General features: G+C 40.8%; 1 pseudogene; it reads right to left on the bottom strand.

Moving 5' to 3' along the window:
* Nucleotides 1-959: 959 nt before the first annotated feature.
* Nucleotides 960-12391, bottom strand: LOC130851796 (TRPM8 channel-associated factor 2-like; annotated as a pseudogene).
* Nucleotides 12392-16945: the final 4554 nt, after the last annotated feature.

Below are 16945 nucleotides of genomic sequence, written 5' to 3'. Positions count from 1 at the left end.
AGAAGATACTGACCAAAATGCAGCCATGTGTCTTGCAAAGCTTTCATTGGTATGCATGAAACAAGTCAATATTTCTTTTGTTTGTCTGTTTTGATCTATCTTTCTGAAATTAACATCAAATTTTCTCAGATAACAGACTTTCAATTGTCAGCAAATTGTTTGTTTCCCAAAGGAATCACATGGGGTGTTTGGTAGGCTGTGTGGCAGCTCCCATCTGTAGGGGTGAAATGGGTGCGTGTGGTCCTCTATGCTATAGGAATAACTCTAAAGAATTCTGTGACATATTACATCAATACCCCCTCCCCTATGCATATGGAATATGCCTTCATGAAGTTTAACCTATTATAAATTAGAGCTTTAATTTCCAAGATCACATTCTTCTGCTCAGAACAGTGTCTATAATAGTTCCTAACTTATAGGGTCGCTGCAATCAGGAAGTGACTTGGTCCAGTTCAAGCACTTACTGGCTAGCACACAGTGAGTTGTTTATTATGTAGTTGTTATCATTCATTTTCACCAAGTATCTGTTGACCAACTACTGTGTTCAAACCATTCAGACAAAATATATTTGTTAAACATATGAAATAATTTTAGGATAAAGAGAAAGGTGCTGTAAAGGGATCCAAAGAAAGACATTCCTGGGGTTAAGTCTTTGGGTCTAAGCAGCTCCTGTCACCCAATAAAGCAAATGTAAAACACTAAACAAATCAAGAAACAGATCTCTTAGGATTAAAAAATAAAACTAGAGAAAACATGGTTGAGTTATGCAAATTACTAATTTTTTTTTTTGCAAATTACTAATTTTGAAAAATCACTGTCTAATTTAATCTCTACATCGCAAAAGAATTAGGCTACTCTGAACAAGACTGAGAAAAAAGTAAAGTCAAAATTTGGGTTATGTGAGGATTAGATCTGTTGCATCCAATGATCTGTTTTAAAGTGAACATTTCTACAATTCTTCACTCCTTTCTATAGTGTGCATGTGATTTCATGCGATTTTCTTGCCACTCAGGAATACAGGCCAGGCTGGCAGCCACTTCCTTCTGGACAGGCCAGCCTCAAGCTTCCAAGAAAGGAACCAGATTCTTCTGCACCTTTTCAGAGAATTTCTTCACCCACAGAGTCTTTGGGGATGCCAGAGAGGATCTGGTACTCAGGAAAGAGGTGGATAAATGGCTCACACCCAAAGCCTCCCGGAGCTGGGAAGAGAAGGAAGGAGCAGAATGAGGTGTCCGGTCTACAAAAGCCACCCCCTACCCCCACATACACACATTAAATTACATGGTAATGCTTAGTTATAAGCTATGTTTTAACACTGATTTAAATCTCATCAGTGGCTCTCTCCTCCATTCTCTCATATGCTCATTCCAGTGGCTGGTGCCATGCCTTATTCTGCCGCACTTCAGTCTAGAGATGGAGTCTGTGCTTGCACTTTACTTGGTCTATAACTGGTTCTCAATAAATGGTGGTTACTTTTAGTATTATTATTTCCCTCACTCCTAAGCTTAGTGGTAGATAAATATCTTAATCTGACATAGGTGAGGATCATCTTTCATAGCTGAAAAGTGGAACCCTTCCGTTTGAAAACATACACACCACCCAGACGTAATGATATTTTCATTCTTTGTTGAAGATGCAACTCTTGGTAAGTCTGCCATGTTGTCTTATGGAGGCAGGCAGAAGTGTAAGAAGAATGCATTCTTTGGGTGGTAGAGCTAGGATGAAATCAGACATAGGGAGAGATGGGTGCTCAGAGACAGTTCCTGGAAGGCCCCCTGAAGTGGATAGTCGAGATTGTGGAACTTTAGAGCTAGAAGGGACACACTCCTGGTCCATCATTTAGGAACCTATGACTCTGGAGAAGCACTGCCTTGAAGACAAGTTATAGTAGAGTGTCTCAACCAGCACCACTCTCATTCTCTCACTATCGCTCAGCTGTGATCACAGACTGAGCCGTTAGGAGATATCTAGTGCTAATTATAATCAACTTATTAAGTTAAATTCCATTAAAATTTAAATTAATTAAATTGAATTAAACAACTGACAACATGGGATCATTCAAACACAAATGTAACTTGGGGGAGCAAGTAAATAGTATCTCAAAGGAACATACTGAGAGAAGGCTTCTTGGAGAAGGTGACACAATCTGATTTTGAAAATGAACAGTTTTTCCTAGTATATAAAGAAGGCAAGAAAAACTATTTCAGTGAGAAAGAGAAATACTTGTAAATGTACAGAAACATGAACCATGGTGATGTGTTCTGAAAACTGTAAACAGTTTGGATTTGCTGGAGAATAAGTAAGAAGGCAAGAACCTGGACCTCGAGGCAGGAGGAGAAGGCAGAGCCAGTTCCTGAAGAGTCTGGCATTCTACCTGCAGGTACCAGGGAGTTACTGAAGGCTTTTTAGCTGAAATGTGTGGTTTGTTTGGCAGCACTTTGGAAGATAGGTCAGCTGGGATTGTGGATAGAAGTAGGGAGACTAGTGAAGAGGCTATTGAAATAGTGCAGGTGACAGATGCCCAGGACTTAAATTTTGACCACATGGTGGCCACCTGGCCTGAACTTCAGTCTCCAACCCCAGGAGACTTGCAGACTTCTACCTGGAAGTTCAGGTAGAGAGCAGTGAAGGGAGTCTGCCCCCAAGGACTTTGAATTGAACTTGTATGTCAAGCTTCTGGAACACTATGACTCTTATTCAGATGCTCAGATTAGCTATTACTAAGGAAAACAGTACAGTCCAAAGTTATTTTGCTGCCGGAAGTAATCTCAGAATCTTTGGAATTGTGAACATCCAGAGACCATGTGCTGTAGTGCCAAAAGCATGGGCATCTGGAGTCAGAACACCAGACTTGAGTTCTAGGTCTTTCCCTTTCTTGTCAATTATAAGGTCAATGACAAACTGCTTATGCCCTTTAACCTTCAGTTTCTGCACTTGTGAAATGAGGATTGTGATAATATGTCCTTAATATGTTTCATGCAGCTGGCAAGGATGGGATGGGGGAATAGAAGGCAAGGTGTTGAAAAGCTGAAAAACACTATGCACATGTTATTTATCTTATGACGAAACTAGGACTCACCCACATTTGGGGTTTGAGTAGGAAGATACCATTTTGAGAACCTTGCTACCAGGTCACTTTCCCCAGCGTGTACCCTGGTAATGCATTGTTATAGTGAGGTGATGTTCTTGTCTTCTGAACTATAAAGATAACTCAGGGGAAACCACTCAGTTTTGTATTTGGCAAAGCTGAGAGTCTAGGTCAAGATTTTATGGCCAGAACTCTGTTATCACGGTATACTATTCACAATTCCACCCACTTTCATTTATTTCCACAAAGTTCTGAGGTGGAGGAGAGGAGTGGGACAGGTGATATCCATTTTAGACATGTAAAACCTGAGCCACAGAGAGACATCACCATAGAGCCATCTCCCGTATTCCAGGGAGGAGGTGCACCCACAGCTGACGGGGGTGATGAGTTGTAGGGCTCCTGGGGCTACACCAAGATGGTACACGACTGTGGGGTCTGAAGTCCCCATCTCCCTCCATTTCTGCTTTGTACCTGAAGATAGGTTTCCAGAGCCGTCCACATGTTCCAGTCACTCAAAGGGACCCCTTTGTCCATGTGTATTTTGATCTTCTGCTCCAGACTTTGAGGACTCAGGCGAGAGTGGGCCTGACCCCTGGGGATGCTCAGCACTGCCTCATCACACAGACTGACCAGAGGTTGCACGTGGCCTCACTGGTACGGGGACGGATGATCCATCCAGGGTGCTGCAAGTTGTGGCCCATCTTGTGGAAGAGACCTCCGATGCCTTTGGATCTTATGATCTTCTCATCAAGGAACACAGGCACTGACAGCACATGGCACATGATGGGGTATCCAGAATGCATCCAACCTGACGAAAGCAATAGGAAGAAGAACTGAGGGGATGAATGATGTTCTTTGTAGATTATATCTCTCCCACCATCCCAGGAGGCCCAGAACATTTTAAGTAGTCCCACATTAATCAGAAAAGCATCTGACTTTACCTTCCTGTTCAAGCTTATTTGCAATCTAGCTGGTCTCCTTCCTAGTTTCTTGGACTTTTTCATTTTCATCCCCACTTGACCCCAGGGGTATATGTACGTGGAATGTGACTATTAGGGTCATCATTCTTTTTTTTTCCATTTTTGCGTGGGTAACTATTCCCACGAATTGTTATGTGGATGATGTGTTTCAGTGCCATGATGTCCTGTGTGTGTATATTTGGGGCTCTGAAGGAAAACAGTATAATTCTCCCTTCTCTAGTTTAGTCTTAATCCATTTTACAGCATCATTTTGAGAGCCAGAAGATGGCAATCAGGCTTCCTCATTTTTCTCTAAATACCTACATTTTCTCCAGGTTTCTCAAGATTTAACACAACCTCTTTACTCTGCTCACAGTAATTGAGTAACCCACTTGTTCCTTATATCTTCCATGAAGCCACATGGGACTTATTTTTTCTCTATTGTTACTAGTCTGATTCCTCTTTTCTTGAAGATTTAAATAGTTTACCTTTTTATGTGTGAACATGGTTTGCAGGACCCTAAGCGTTATTATGTACCATTTCCCCCACTGATCCCAGCAAAATTGTGTCTTGTAATTCAATTACACTTGTTCAATTGGAAAATAAGTTTTAGAACTTTATCCTGGAGCACCCACTGTGTGAGATCTGCACGTCAGCAACAGTCCTCTCTGGATGGGGAAAAGGAAATTGTGTAGCTCCCAGCCTGGCCATAGCCTGCATTAGCTTATCCCAGAGGCGAGTAAGATTTGAGGTCCTCCAGGGCCCAGAGGTCTGCAGTTGGCACTGTCAAGACGACGCTGTCTGTTGCCAGCTCTCCCCAGGGAGCTGGGCTCTCCTGGTTATGCCTCTTCCACTCCTCCAGGGATGTCTTACCTGGGAATAAGGTCATGTAGCCTGAACCTACACCACTTTTCCTAGGTTTAAATTATGGAATTTTGACCATACTGAGAGACAATCTATTAATTAATAGTTTTTTTGCTATAAAATGAAATGCAGGCACCTACCCCTTTCCCCATCCGTCCCTCAGGTCTCCAAGGATCATGTCTCTATATTGTCCAGAAGAATTTCTGCCCTCAAGTCTCACATCCCTTCTTTCATCACTCAGGTCCCTGCCCTCCCTTACAGCCAGCCCACTCTCCACCTCCAGGCTTGCCTCTGTTCTGCGACCCAATCCCCCACTCACCCAGTTGAAGTAGAGAGCAGATACAGCCCCACTGATGGTGACAGGCATGGGGCCCAGTTTATAGCCATGGGGCACAATGATGTAGAGGAGCACCTCTGCCCACCCCCACTACCCCTGCCCCCCCCAGCCCCCAGCCTTGCCCCAAGTCAGCAGATGGACTTCTTTGTTGTATCCAGTCTGTACCAGTTCACCACCGCAGGGGGTTGGCAGTATGTTTCCTTTCGCACTAGACTCAGGTTATCAGAGTGGCAGCCGATATGTACCTGTCAGTGAGCGTTTACTAAGGGTGGACGAAAGAGGGATGTTTGAATTACGGTGTGTGCGCACATCCATGTGACCTGCCTTGTCCTGAGCGGGTGTAGGGAAAAGAGAATGCCAGAGCAGTGTGTCTCACCTGGATGAATGGAGGTTTGCTTCTATTTAATCACTTTCTCCAGGGCACTCCTTTCTGGTAATAATTATTCTTTGCTCTCTATCGAGTTTTGGAGTTTTTTCCCTTTGGTTTAAGCAAAACCAGTCCCAAGGTAAATACTGACTCAGAGAAGACACGGACTATACTCCTGGTATTTCCTATGGGTTTCAACTGGGGTAATTCAGGGTCTGCATCCTAAATAAGTGTCTGTGGAAGTGATCCCTTTACTTAGGGTGGGGTTGGAGCTTGGCTAGGCAGGTCATAAAGTTTCAGATGCAGGGAAAATTGAAAGAAAGCCTTTGATACTAGGCAAAAGAGTAGGGGGAGATAAAGGGAACTAATTTTTCTTGAGGATCTCTTAGGTGCCAAGCTCTGTTAGGTGCTTCATATTCTTTACCCCACTTACCCCTCACCAGAACCTTAGGTTTTTCCCTGACTACTTTCCTTGTCTGTAAAATGAGGGTGGTACCTGTCCTGTATGCCCAGTGGGGTTGTTGAGAGAATCCAAAAAATTATTGCAAGTAGAAGTAACAATGCTAAGGAAATGTCAAAAGTTAACTTAACTTGGAGGCGGGGCATGGAATGCTTTACCTACAAGTCCGCAGTGACGTCATCATCAAGCAGCACAATTTCGGTGGTTTGTCCTTCAGGGAAGTAGAGCCTAGTACTCACCCAGGAGCTGCTGCTGTCTGAGATGAACCATGGGAAAGGCTGAGACTGTCCCATCTCCATGGCTCCACCTTCACGTGGGATCACCACAGTTCTTCCCAGAGCTACTGGATCCCCCATACACACCCGAACTCACCCATGCTGCCTGGATTCAAGTCTCCCATACCTCACTTAGAATCCCTAAACCCCATCTTCTTAAAAGTTTATGGAAAAGAGTGGAGACAGCCTTCCTGTGGGGGAGGTCCTCGGAATGCTACTGAATCTAGCCATTTCCCCAATCCCTGTGCTGTCCTAACCCCTCTTCTCATTCCATTCCTGAGCTGATCTCAAGGGTGATGGGAGATTCTGTGGGATGTAGAAAGGAGGGAGTCTGACCACTGAACAACAGAGAGAAGTCGATTCTTAATTTGGCCAGTTCTATGACCAAGGATATGAGGATGGCCTGAGGGCTGTCTCTACTAATTAGGTTCTCCTTATTCACAAGTAGTGACCTCTTTTGTTGGATCATTTCCAGGACAGTTTTGTGCATGGACTCATAGATGGAAATTCTCACATTTGGGATTTGAAACGAAACATGTAGGCACAGTCTTTTTTTAGCTTCTCCAGCCAGCTCTTGTCTAATCATCTTCCCTCATTGTAGAGCATGGACTTAAATTGGGACAGAGCTCTGTGGATGTGGTAGTTTGCCACCCCAGGTATAGGGACTTGGAAGCAGCCTGTACCGCTTTTCTGATCTAAGATGCCAAGGCTAAAGAGTGTAAGGAGTTTGTTCCTCAGATACTGAGACATACAGTTAGCGTCTGGGTGTTTGTAGGCATACCACCAGGCCTGGCTACCAATCAGCAGCCCTCCACCCTGTGCAATAAATTCTTCTACCTCCTTGATATCCATGTTGCTGAATGAGGTACAGCAAAAGACACTCAAGCCACTGGTCAGAAGGTCTGCCTTTCTCCATTCCAGGTTATTTTTTGATAACAAAGGACCCAGTGCTTGCATTTTTTAGTTCAATCCAATTCCCCCTTTCTGTTGCACCATCAGCCAGTGTAGGGCATTGACTGCAAATGGGCCCATCATGTGATCAAGGATCAAACTATCATGGCCGACCAGCACCCCACAACCATGGCCATGAGGGGCAGCTGCAAGAAAGCAGCCAAGTGAGCTATCTAGCCCCAGGGGAAAGGCCAGGGCCCTGTGATCTAGCAGCTGCGAGGGGATTTCCACCCCCACTTCATGTTCAGCTCTGAGGAGCTGCTACTGATCCTGCCTGAGATCTTCCCCAACCTGGAAAAGAGATATTTCTCCCCATTAGTGCCAGTAGGAGACATGAGTGTAAAATAGACAGAGGATAACACCCAAGATCTGACCCCATTTGGAACAAAACATTTAAGAGGAAAGAGAGGGGACTGCTATTTCAACGTCGCTTTTACATCTTCCTCAAATCAGTTCTGACTATAAGTAATTAATATCACAAAACTGATTTTTTCTTTATAGTACAATATATCTTGAAAAATGCATATAAATTCTCCCAGTGAAATTTTCCAGGATGAACTGCTCTGTCAGTCAACATTTTGTTGACTATTCTGATTTGTGAGTTATTTATTTGAATGGTTAAAAATATAAAATAGAGTTATGAAAACAGTCTATCATTTCTATAGAGAGTAGACCTGCTTATAAATTTGGAAGGCTTACATTTTACACGTGAACTCATACACATGCATAAGTTTAAAAAGCTGTGAAATTCCCTAAATTCTAAATTATCCTTATCAGAACTCTAGACTATATTTTGTTCTGCTTACTTTTAGTAGTTTTTAAATAAAACCTCTGAAATTACTATATAGAGGAAAATATTTAGACCATTCCTTGTTATCAATTAAGTTGGGTAAGAAAATAACACCATTAAAAAAAACTACCAGATAATACTTCAATTAAAAAAAAACCTACCAGATAAAATATTCCAACATTGTATTAAATTGTATTCTACCAACCGTTCAAAACTTGGGAGTTGAGTAAATGTTTTTTGGTAAAGGCATCATTATATTAAAATGCAACAATTAAAAACGAGTGAAAAACTCAACTTATAAAAAGTGGGCACAGAAAAACCCAAAATAATACTTAAAATATTATTGAAAATTACTATAATTTTCAATTTCTATAATATTGAAAATATTATAGAAAAATTACTAGAAGGGTATATAGTAGAACGTTGTTGCAACTAGCTCTAGGTAGGATCACTTTGGATGATCTTTATTCTCTCTTTTGTGCTTTTCTACATGTTCTAAATTTATCTTCATAATCAGGAAAAATAATTGCTATATATTTTAAATGCTCACTTATTGATTTCATCAAATACTGTGACAATAACCACTGTAATTACTTCCTCATTCATTTTCAGCATATAATTGAGAAAATACTTTGACAGTTTTTTGTCTCATTCTCAAACCAATGAATAGCATTTTAGTTTAAACATCAGTTCTGCCTGTAGATTTGTACAGAGGCTTCACAACTGATTTTCAAGTTGGTGTCTTTGAAATTAAAAAAAAAACTGTTTATGGTTGATATTTTCTATGAGTAAACACATATTATTGCTGATACTATGGAACAATAGAGATCAAGTTATATCACCTAGAGGAAGGGGTGTTGTAGTTAATTGTAGTTAGCAATACATGAAGCCTAATGATGCATAAGCAAAAATCTCCCTTTCATTACAACTCTTGATTCTTTGGGGAGAGAGGGAGGCTTCTAAAATAGATCAATATAGTTTGGTGGTTAGGAGCTCTGACTGGAGGTAATGTGAGGCAGAACACTAATAAATTGGTAAATTTTCTCATTCCAATAGATGTCAGGGAAGCTTTTGATAAAATTCATCCCTGATTTACAAAATAAAACAAAATTTAAAAATAAGTCTTAAGTGGAAGGAAATTTGCTTATCTGAATAAAGTGTAGCCATTAGAATATGTAATATCAAAACATTAGAAGCATTCCTATTAAATCAGGGAAAACAACAAGGCTGCCCTCTATTGCTTCTATTATTCATACACTTAACGGACATCCTAGTTAATGAAAGAAAGAAAGAAACATTACAATGGAATGAGTCGAAAATTCCATTATTTGCTGGAAAGAGTCCATCTGTTAGAACATTTAAGAGAATCAACTGCCAAACTGTTAAAATTAATGGAAAAGTTAAGTAGGGTATTTGAATTCCATATAAACACAAAATTTAATAATTGCCCCATTAATCAGGAATAGATAGTTATACAATAAAGAATTTTATAATTCATAATGGCAAAAACATCTAAAAGTATCAAGAGTAATCCTGCTTAGAAGTGTGCAAAGCCTTTCTGGTAAATTCTGTAAAACTTGACAAAGAGTATAAAGGAATATCTGAATAAATGAAGAGCACACACTCTGTCTATTCTGCTCCTAGAAGAATAGTTTCAATTTTTCAAGATGTTAATTATCCCCAAATAATCTCTAAACAGAGTATAATTATGCTCCAATCCCAACATGTTTTAAAAGAACTCGATAGACTGATTCTAGTTTGATCTGCAAGTATAAATGTCTGAAAGCAGTTAAAAAAATATTGAAAATGCTGAGTAATGTAATATGGGTATATGGAGAAGAGTTTGTTTTTCTAGATATCAAAATTCACTTCAAAGCTGCAGTCATTAAAGCAATATATTTGGTGCAGAACTAGACAAATAGGTCAATGGTGTAGAGGAGATAGTTGAAAAAGAGATTTATATACATATGGAAGCCTACTAGATGAAAAAGTAATCTTTAAAATTCGTGAGTAAAACATTGACTTCAACAAATTGTGCTTTCATAATTGGCCATACACGTAGAAAAATGTATATGATATAATGCAAAGAAATCCGTATGGATTAAAGATCTAAATGCAAAACATACAACCACAGAAGTACTAGAAGAAAATATGGGAAAGTATTTTCACAAATTTATAATGGGAAAAGACTTTCTAAACAAAAAAAGATGTTATGAGGGAACAAGAGTTACAGATTTGACCATATACAAATACAAAACTCATATATAACACCCAAACCAAAACTGAACAAACGGTAGAAGCAACTATTTGCAACACGTAACATAGATGAAGAATTACCACATATAATATAGAAAAAAATACTTAGTAAGTAATGAGACAAAGATAAAAACTAAAATAGAAAATAATAAAGATTATGAACAGACAATTCAAAGAAGAAATATAAATGATCATAAAAATAGAAAAATATTCTCTCCATTTGTAATCAGAAAAACACAAATTAAAATCGGATAATGTTTTTCACATTCCATACTGGCAATGATGCCAAACAAAAATTAAGAACTAACAATGGTCTGGAACCACATTTTTGTTATGAGTGCAGATAAGCATAGCCTTTTAAAATGGCTATATTTCAGTACCTACCAATATTTCAAATACAAATATTTGTGAACTAGCTATTCACCTTCTTGGACTGTGTGCCAAAAAAAAAAAAAAAAAAAAAACCATTTGCAGTTGTATACAATTACATATAAGGATATTCATTGTGAAGATCTGAACAATAGCAAATATTAGATATCATTAACGTTTCCATGGTTACATGAGTTATGCTATAGCCAATACCATGGAATACTATTCATCTGTGTCAAAGAAAGAGGTAGATTCATAAACACAAGGAATGTGTTTAGGCAAGTGAGGGCAAACATTGACTTATCTACTTGGGATTCAAATAAAATTCATTTGATCCAACTTTATGATTATGAGGAACCTCATCACTTGTCCAATTTCTAATCTTTACAAACAGAAGGGATCCTGCTCCACTGTGGAAGGAGATGTCCTGGGACTGCCTCAGGCTTCATCACCTTGCAGCTGCTCCACTTGCATCAACTCAGAGATACCTGCTGCCTCCCCCCGCCACCCGACACACAATTGCTCCATTCCACTCCTAGAGAGAGAAGTCCCTGAGTGTAAGGGTTAGACTGACATGTTCTCCCCACTGTCCCTGGAATACACTGACCCTCAATTTCATTCACTCATTCATTCAATGTTTATTCAGTATCTACCATATGCCAGGTAGTGCCCTATATGATGTTAGTGATATAATGGTGCTAGTGATACAGTGGTAAGCAAAATAGACATGATTCTTGTCCTCCATGAACTTTGCAGATGTTTTCCCCACTTACCAACTATCCCTTTCTAACTATTCAAAATTTGGAGGCACGATAGTAAATAAAACAGAAAAATACCCTGCCCTCAGGGCGTCTAATGCCCAGTCCACAGAGAGAATGAAGAAGATATTGTTCCTTATTTGCCAAGGGTCATTTTTATAACTATATTAGTAATTTGTAATGATTCCATTCCATACTGACCAATTTCTCCTCTGCTAGACTGAAAGATCCTTAAAAATAGGGAGCAGACTGCTATTTAACAGAGATTGGATTTCCCCTGGGACACATTACTCACCTGACATGAAGAGGAACCTTGGGCACCTTCTTAGAAATCTTGAACTGGCTTGTGTCCCCAAAGATATCAGTGAAGTACACCCCAGCCACACTGGTCACCTGGTTCCCTGGGAACTTGGACAGTACCTTGTCATGACTGTGCTGACTGGCCCAACACCAGGCTTGGCCCCCAGTGCACAAGCCCCCTCCACATTTCACAAACTGGATCATCTCTGCAGTCATGGAGTGATTGTAAACATCAATGCAGTAAACCCCCAGGGTTCTCCTGGTTCTGGCTGAATCTGTGCCTCAACCCCAGATTCCTGCAGGATGTTTGCTAGTGATGCCAGAGATAAGTACACTCCAAAGGGAGCTCCAGGAGAGGGACAGAGCCAGCCCACTGCATTGAGAAGAAATGGGGCCAAGCCAGTGTCCAGAAGGTAGTCTTCTGAGGATACAATCACAAGGCGGCCTTGGCTGTAGGAGGAGGCAGCATTGAAGACCTGGCCTTGGTCATTCACCACCACTGGGAAGGCAGCTTTGTTAGTTAGAAGGAGCTCCCTGGGGGTGGGGACTTTGGGAACATCCCAGCTCATCACTCCATCCATGAGGGCCTCAAAAGCAGCAACAGGAGTTGTCGCCATGGTTCAATCAGCTGCAGGCGAAGAAAGCAAAGATTTCGTATAGTGAATGAATGGACAAAAAAAATATAAAGGGATAGTATCAGCTGTGCAACTGTTAACACAGTGAAAAAGGTGAATAAATTGTTAGTAATTTTAGTATTACTATGAAAAATAAATAAATGGAGAAAGGGAACAATTACCTTCTCTCCCATAGTGTCCTGCCCAACAGCCATACCCATGTCTTTGTGGCTACCTCTCTGTTGAGTTCCTAGGCCCTAGAACTCTTCATATATATGATTTCTAAGGAGAAATCTCTTGATTTATTTTCATTACTCAGACAATATCTATAGAAGACATTATCTAGCCCTTCCTCACTTCCACCAACCTAGATATTCTTCATGGCTCTGTCCTCTGCTGGCTCAGCTGTCCTCTCTTCTAGCTCCGTTTTGGCCATCAAAGATGACGTGTACAGCTATCCTTTGCTGTGACAGCTGTAAATGATCTCCACTGTTTATCTGTACCCTGGACTTCTCCAGTGAACACAAATTCGTGATTTTCATCAGCATATGGAACATTACAGTTATCTGCTCAAACTTTGTATGTAGTAAAATGAACTCATTTCTACCTTCTCAACTGTTACGCTTCAATCAACTACCTAAGCTTACCTTTCTCATCTGCATAGGAAACTTAGTATCAACCTTGAGGGGTTTTTATGTGAAGATTGATGGAATTATCCCCTGTCAAGGGATTGCTGAGTGCCTGGCATATTATACCACCAACACCAACTCCTGTACTTTTAGCACTCTCTCTGGTTTCTCCAAATGATAGGAAACACCACAGCCTTAGAATCATGATCACACTCTCCCTCTCTCCTCTTTGAACATGCAGTCAGTCATCAAGCTTTGTCTAGAATTGGGCACTTTGGCTTCCATTCCTGTTGGCACTCACCCGGTTGGGTTCTTAGTACTTCATGCTTGGGTAAACTGATCTGGAATCTTCAGTTCCCATAAACTCCCCTCAAAGCTTCATGACAGGTAGACTATGAGCACCTCTTTCAGCCTGGTAGTAGAGATCTCTGGGATCCCACCTATCAGGGTCTTTCAGCTTCATCTTCTACTGCTTCCCTCAGTAAAGACACTGGTCTCCTTGGGAAATGTGAACCTGGCCTGTGTTTTTTATTGGTCTCTGTTCTGTAGAATCCCATTTCCTTCCTCCCTTCCCCCCTCTTTCACTAACTCCTATTACAAAATTTCAAATTACTCGAAGAAGGCAGGTGAAAAAGTCTCTGTATTTATTCTGAGAATAGAAACTTTTTCATAGAAGGCACTGGCTAGGGGGTGTAGATTAATGAAATATGGTTTGGGTGCATTTTGGAGCCTGGATATGAGTGAGGGTTTGGTTGAGAGGCATGCTCTGCTGACTGCCTATCCTGACTAAACACTACCTTCTTCCAACTACCGAGGCTGGTGAAGAGACGTGAAATTTTTATCACTTTGAGAAGCCAGGAGTCTTGGCAAAATGTTTCCATTTTAGCACTAGCCCACACTCTGTGGACTATTGCAGGTGATTGGTTTTCAAAGTTAAAAGAGCTGGTGCCCCTTTGCAAGTCTAAGGAAAACCAGGAGTTCTCTTCCTTGAGTAACCAGTATCTCAGATTAGCAAATATCCTGCCCAGTGTATCCTTCGATCTGTTGTATGAGGTGGCCCCAGATGCATGCAAAAGTCCTTTTATTTGGATGAAGCATTCAATTGCTTTTTTTTTAAATTGAAGTATAGTTGATTTCCAATATTGTGTTAGTTTCAGGTGCACAATAAAGTGATTCAGTTATATATATGTCTATATATAGATATAATTTCAGATTATTTTTCATTATAGGTTGTTATAAAACATTGAATATAGTTCCCTGTGTTATACAGTGAATCCTTGTTGCTTATTTATTGAATGTATAGTAGTTTGCATCTGTTAATTCCACACTGTTAATTTATCCCTCCCCCTTCCTTCTCTCTTTTGGTAACCGTAAGTTTGTTTTCTATATCTGTTTAGTCTGTTTCTGTTTTGCATATACATTAATTTGCATTATTTTTAGGTTCTACATATAAGTGATATAATATTTGTCTTTCTCTGACTTACTTCATTTAGTATGGTATTCTCTAGGTCCACCCATGTTGTTGTGAATGGCAATAGTTCATTATTTTTTATGGCTGAGTAATATTCCATTTTACATACATACCACATCTTCTTAAAGAGTCATCTGTTGATGGGCACTTGGGCTGTTTCCATGTCTTGCTATTGCAAACAGAGCTTCTATGAATGTTGGGATGCATGTATCTTTTCAAATCAAAGTTTTCGTCTTTTCTGGATATATGCCCAAGAGTGAGAGCAATCGATTGTTTTTCCTAATGAATCCTGGAAGTGTACTTTTCAGCCTCAGAAAAAATATTTCAGAGGCAATAGTTAAGTGTTTAGAGACAGATAAAAATTAATCTCTTGCTTTGTTTGAGGAGAGGCTGAGGTAAGCTTGGCTGGAGAAAGTCTTGGGAAAACAGAGAGGTACACAGTATAAGAGACATTGTGGTTTCATTGAGAGTTTAGATATAGTTGATATCCATTTCCCTTTTATCCCAGAAAACCAGGACCCAGAAAGGGAGAGAGAAACATGCTCAATCGCCAATCTGATGATAGATACCAGGTGGGGATAAGGCTGGCTGCTCATGGGCAGGTATCCTCCCACTCAGTACACCAGCCTGAGCAGCTGTGACTTGGAAGAGGGGTAAGGACTCTCAGCATGAAGGGGCCTGAGTGGAGCTACAGGCTGGGGGAACAGCACACATTCCTGTTCAGAAGTAAATCTTAACATGGCTGCCTGAAAGCCAAGGTGAAGTTTTCATCACAAAACTAAAAATGAAATTGTCTACGGACAGCTCCTGTCCTGGGTATTTTCTGTAAGTTTGAACTTCCCATGGTTGGGGAGGCAGAGGCATGAGAACCTTTAAAAGAGGATGTGGAGGTGGAAATAGTGTGAATAAGGTGGGAGATGGCCTGACACTGAGAAGGTAAAGAGGTTCTGTGTGTCCCATGGCAATAGGCGCCGTGGCCAGCCTCTGTGAAGTGTCCCCAGGGAGGTGAGAGGATCTGGGGGTGAGGGTTTAAGAGGTAGGGGAGGAAGAATTTGAGTGTGTCTAGAGAAAATGGACCCAATTCACTGAGAATCCCAGGCTCTGTGACTATGTCCCAGCTTAATTAAGCAGCAGGGCCACTGCTGAGACATGGAGTTTTAAACTGTGGACATCTTGGCTGTGGCCATTGTAGACTAGAGGAGCCTTCCTGAAGGTTTTTGCTTAAGTACTGAGCTGGGATTGAAAGATCCCCAGTGCTTAACAGACAGTGAATTTCCTACTAATCCAGAAGGAGGTAGGCTTGGAGTAAAATCTAATTTGACTGAAAGAAGATACAGTAACTGACATTTCTGCTCCTTTTGAAATTGCAGAGTAAGGATCATGAGAACAAGAACAGATTGTGACCTGCCACTATGTACATGACACTGAACCAGAGAAAGAATGTTAGACCTAAAGCCATGACTGGATGGTAGCTCCCCCCTCACACATTCCATATGTAACTGGAAACCAAACCATATACTAAACTGTCAAAGAAAAACAAACAAAATTCTGATTTTTTTCCCTTCAGTGACAACTTCAATTTTTTTTCCAAAACAAATGTGAAAATTCTTTCAAAAATAACTTTAGTTTTGTTTTGATGCCTCTTCTTTGCTGCTGCTGTAGCCCACACATTGGGTCCAACAGCTTTGGTGACAGTACCATCTTTCACCTCCCTGGGTCACAGTTTTCTCACCTGCTGTATTATGTGGCAAGGTCCCTAAATCCCTCTCTGCCTTGATACTCTGTCTATGGCCACCAAACAGACAGAATCATACCCTTGTCTAATAAGATCTAAGAAGGATGAATATGGCATGAAAAAAGAATCAGAATACAACAAAAATAAGAAACGGAAAACAGGCCAACAACAAAGAAACTTCTCTCATGCACTTTGGGCCCCTGAAGCTCCGATTGCCATACATGCATTTACGTCTTTCTCTGATACAAGAGGCCAAAAGCTCACATCCTTTCTGTGTTACCATGAGCCTTAGGCACACAACCCCCAGTTTCAACACACAGAAAGAACCTCAGAAATACCTCCTTCCCTCCATGCCTGCACAGGAGGGATATTCATGTTCCAGAAACAGAAGCTCACCTGGTTGTGACTATAGCTCAGGTGTGGTGTGAGAGAGGTGAGTCCTCTATGTAAGAGTGATGAGTGATGGTTTGGAGATGCTATGTATAGGGAAAAGGATGTGATGATCTTCTGGAATATCCTTCTTCCTGTTTCCTCTTGGGAGAGTGGTGCTTGGCTGGGAGATTTCCTGGAACACTTGAGTGACACTCAGAGGTATCTTGCAGGTTTCTGAGTCACTCCTCCCTGGGTCTGGATTTGTAACTGAGACTGAGGTGATTTAGGCTCTGAGGTTGTCCCAGCCTTCTCATGTATTCTCCAGATATCATCATCATGCTCTGAGTTGT

Source organism: Hippopotamus amphibius, chromosome 4 (assembly GCF_030028045.1).
Source record: "Hippopotamus amphibius kiboko isolate mHipAmp2 chromosome 4, mHipAmp2.hap2, whole genome shotgun sequence".
NCBI classification, from domain to species: domain Eukaryota; kingdom Metazoa; phylum Chordata; class Mammalia; order Artiodactyla; family Hippopotamidae; genus Hippopotamus; species Hippopotamus amphibius.
This window is presented reverse-complemented; position numbering and strand designations above follow the sequence as displayed.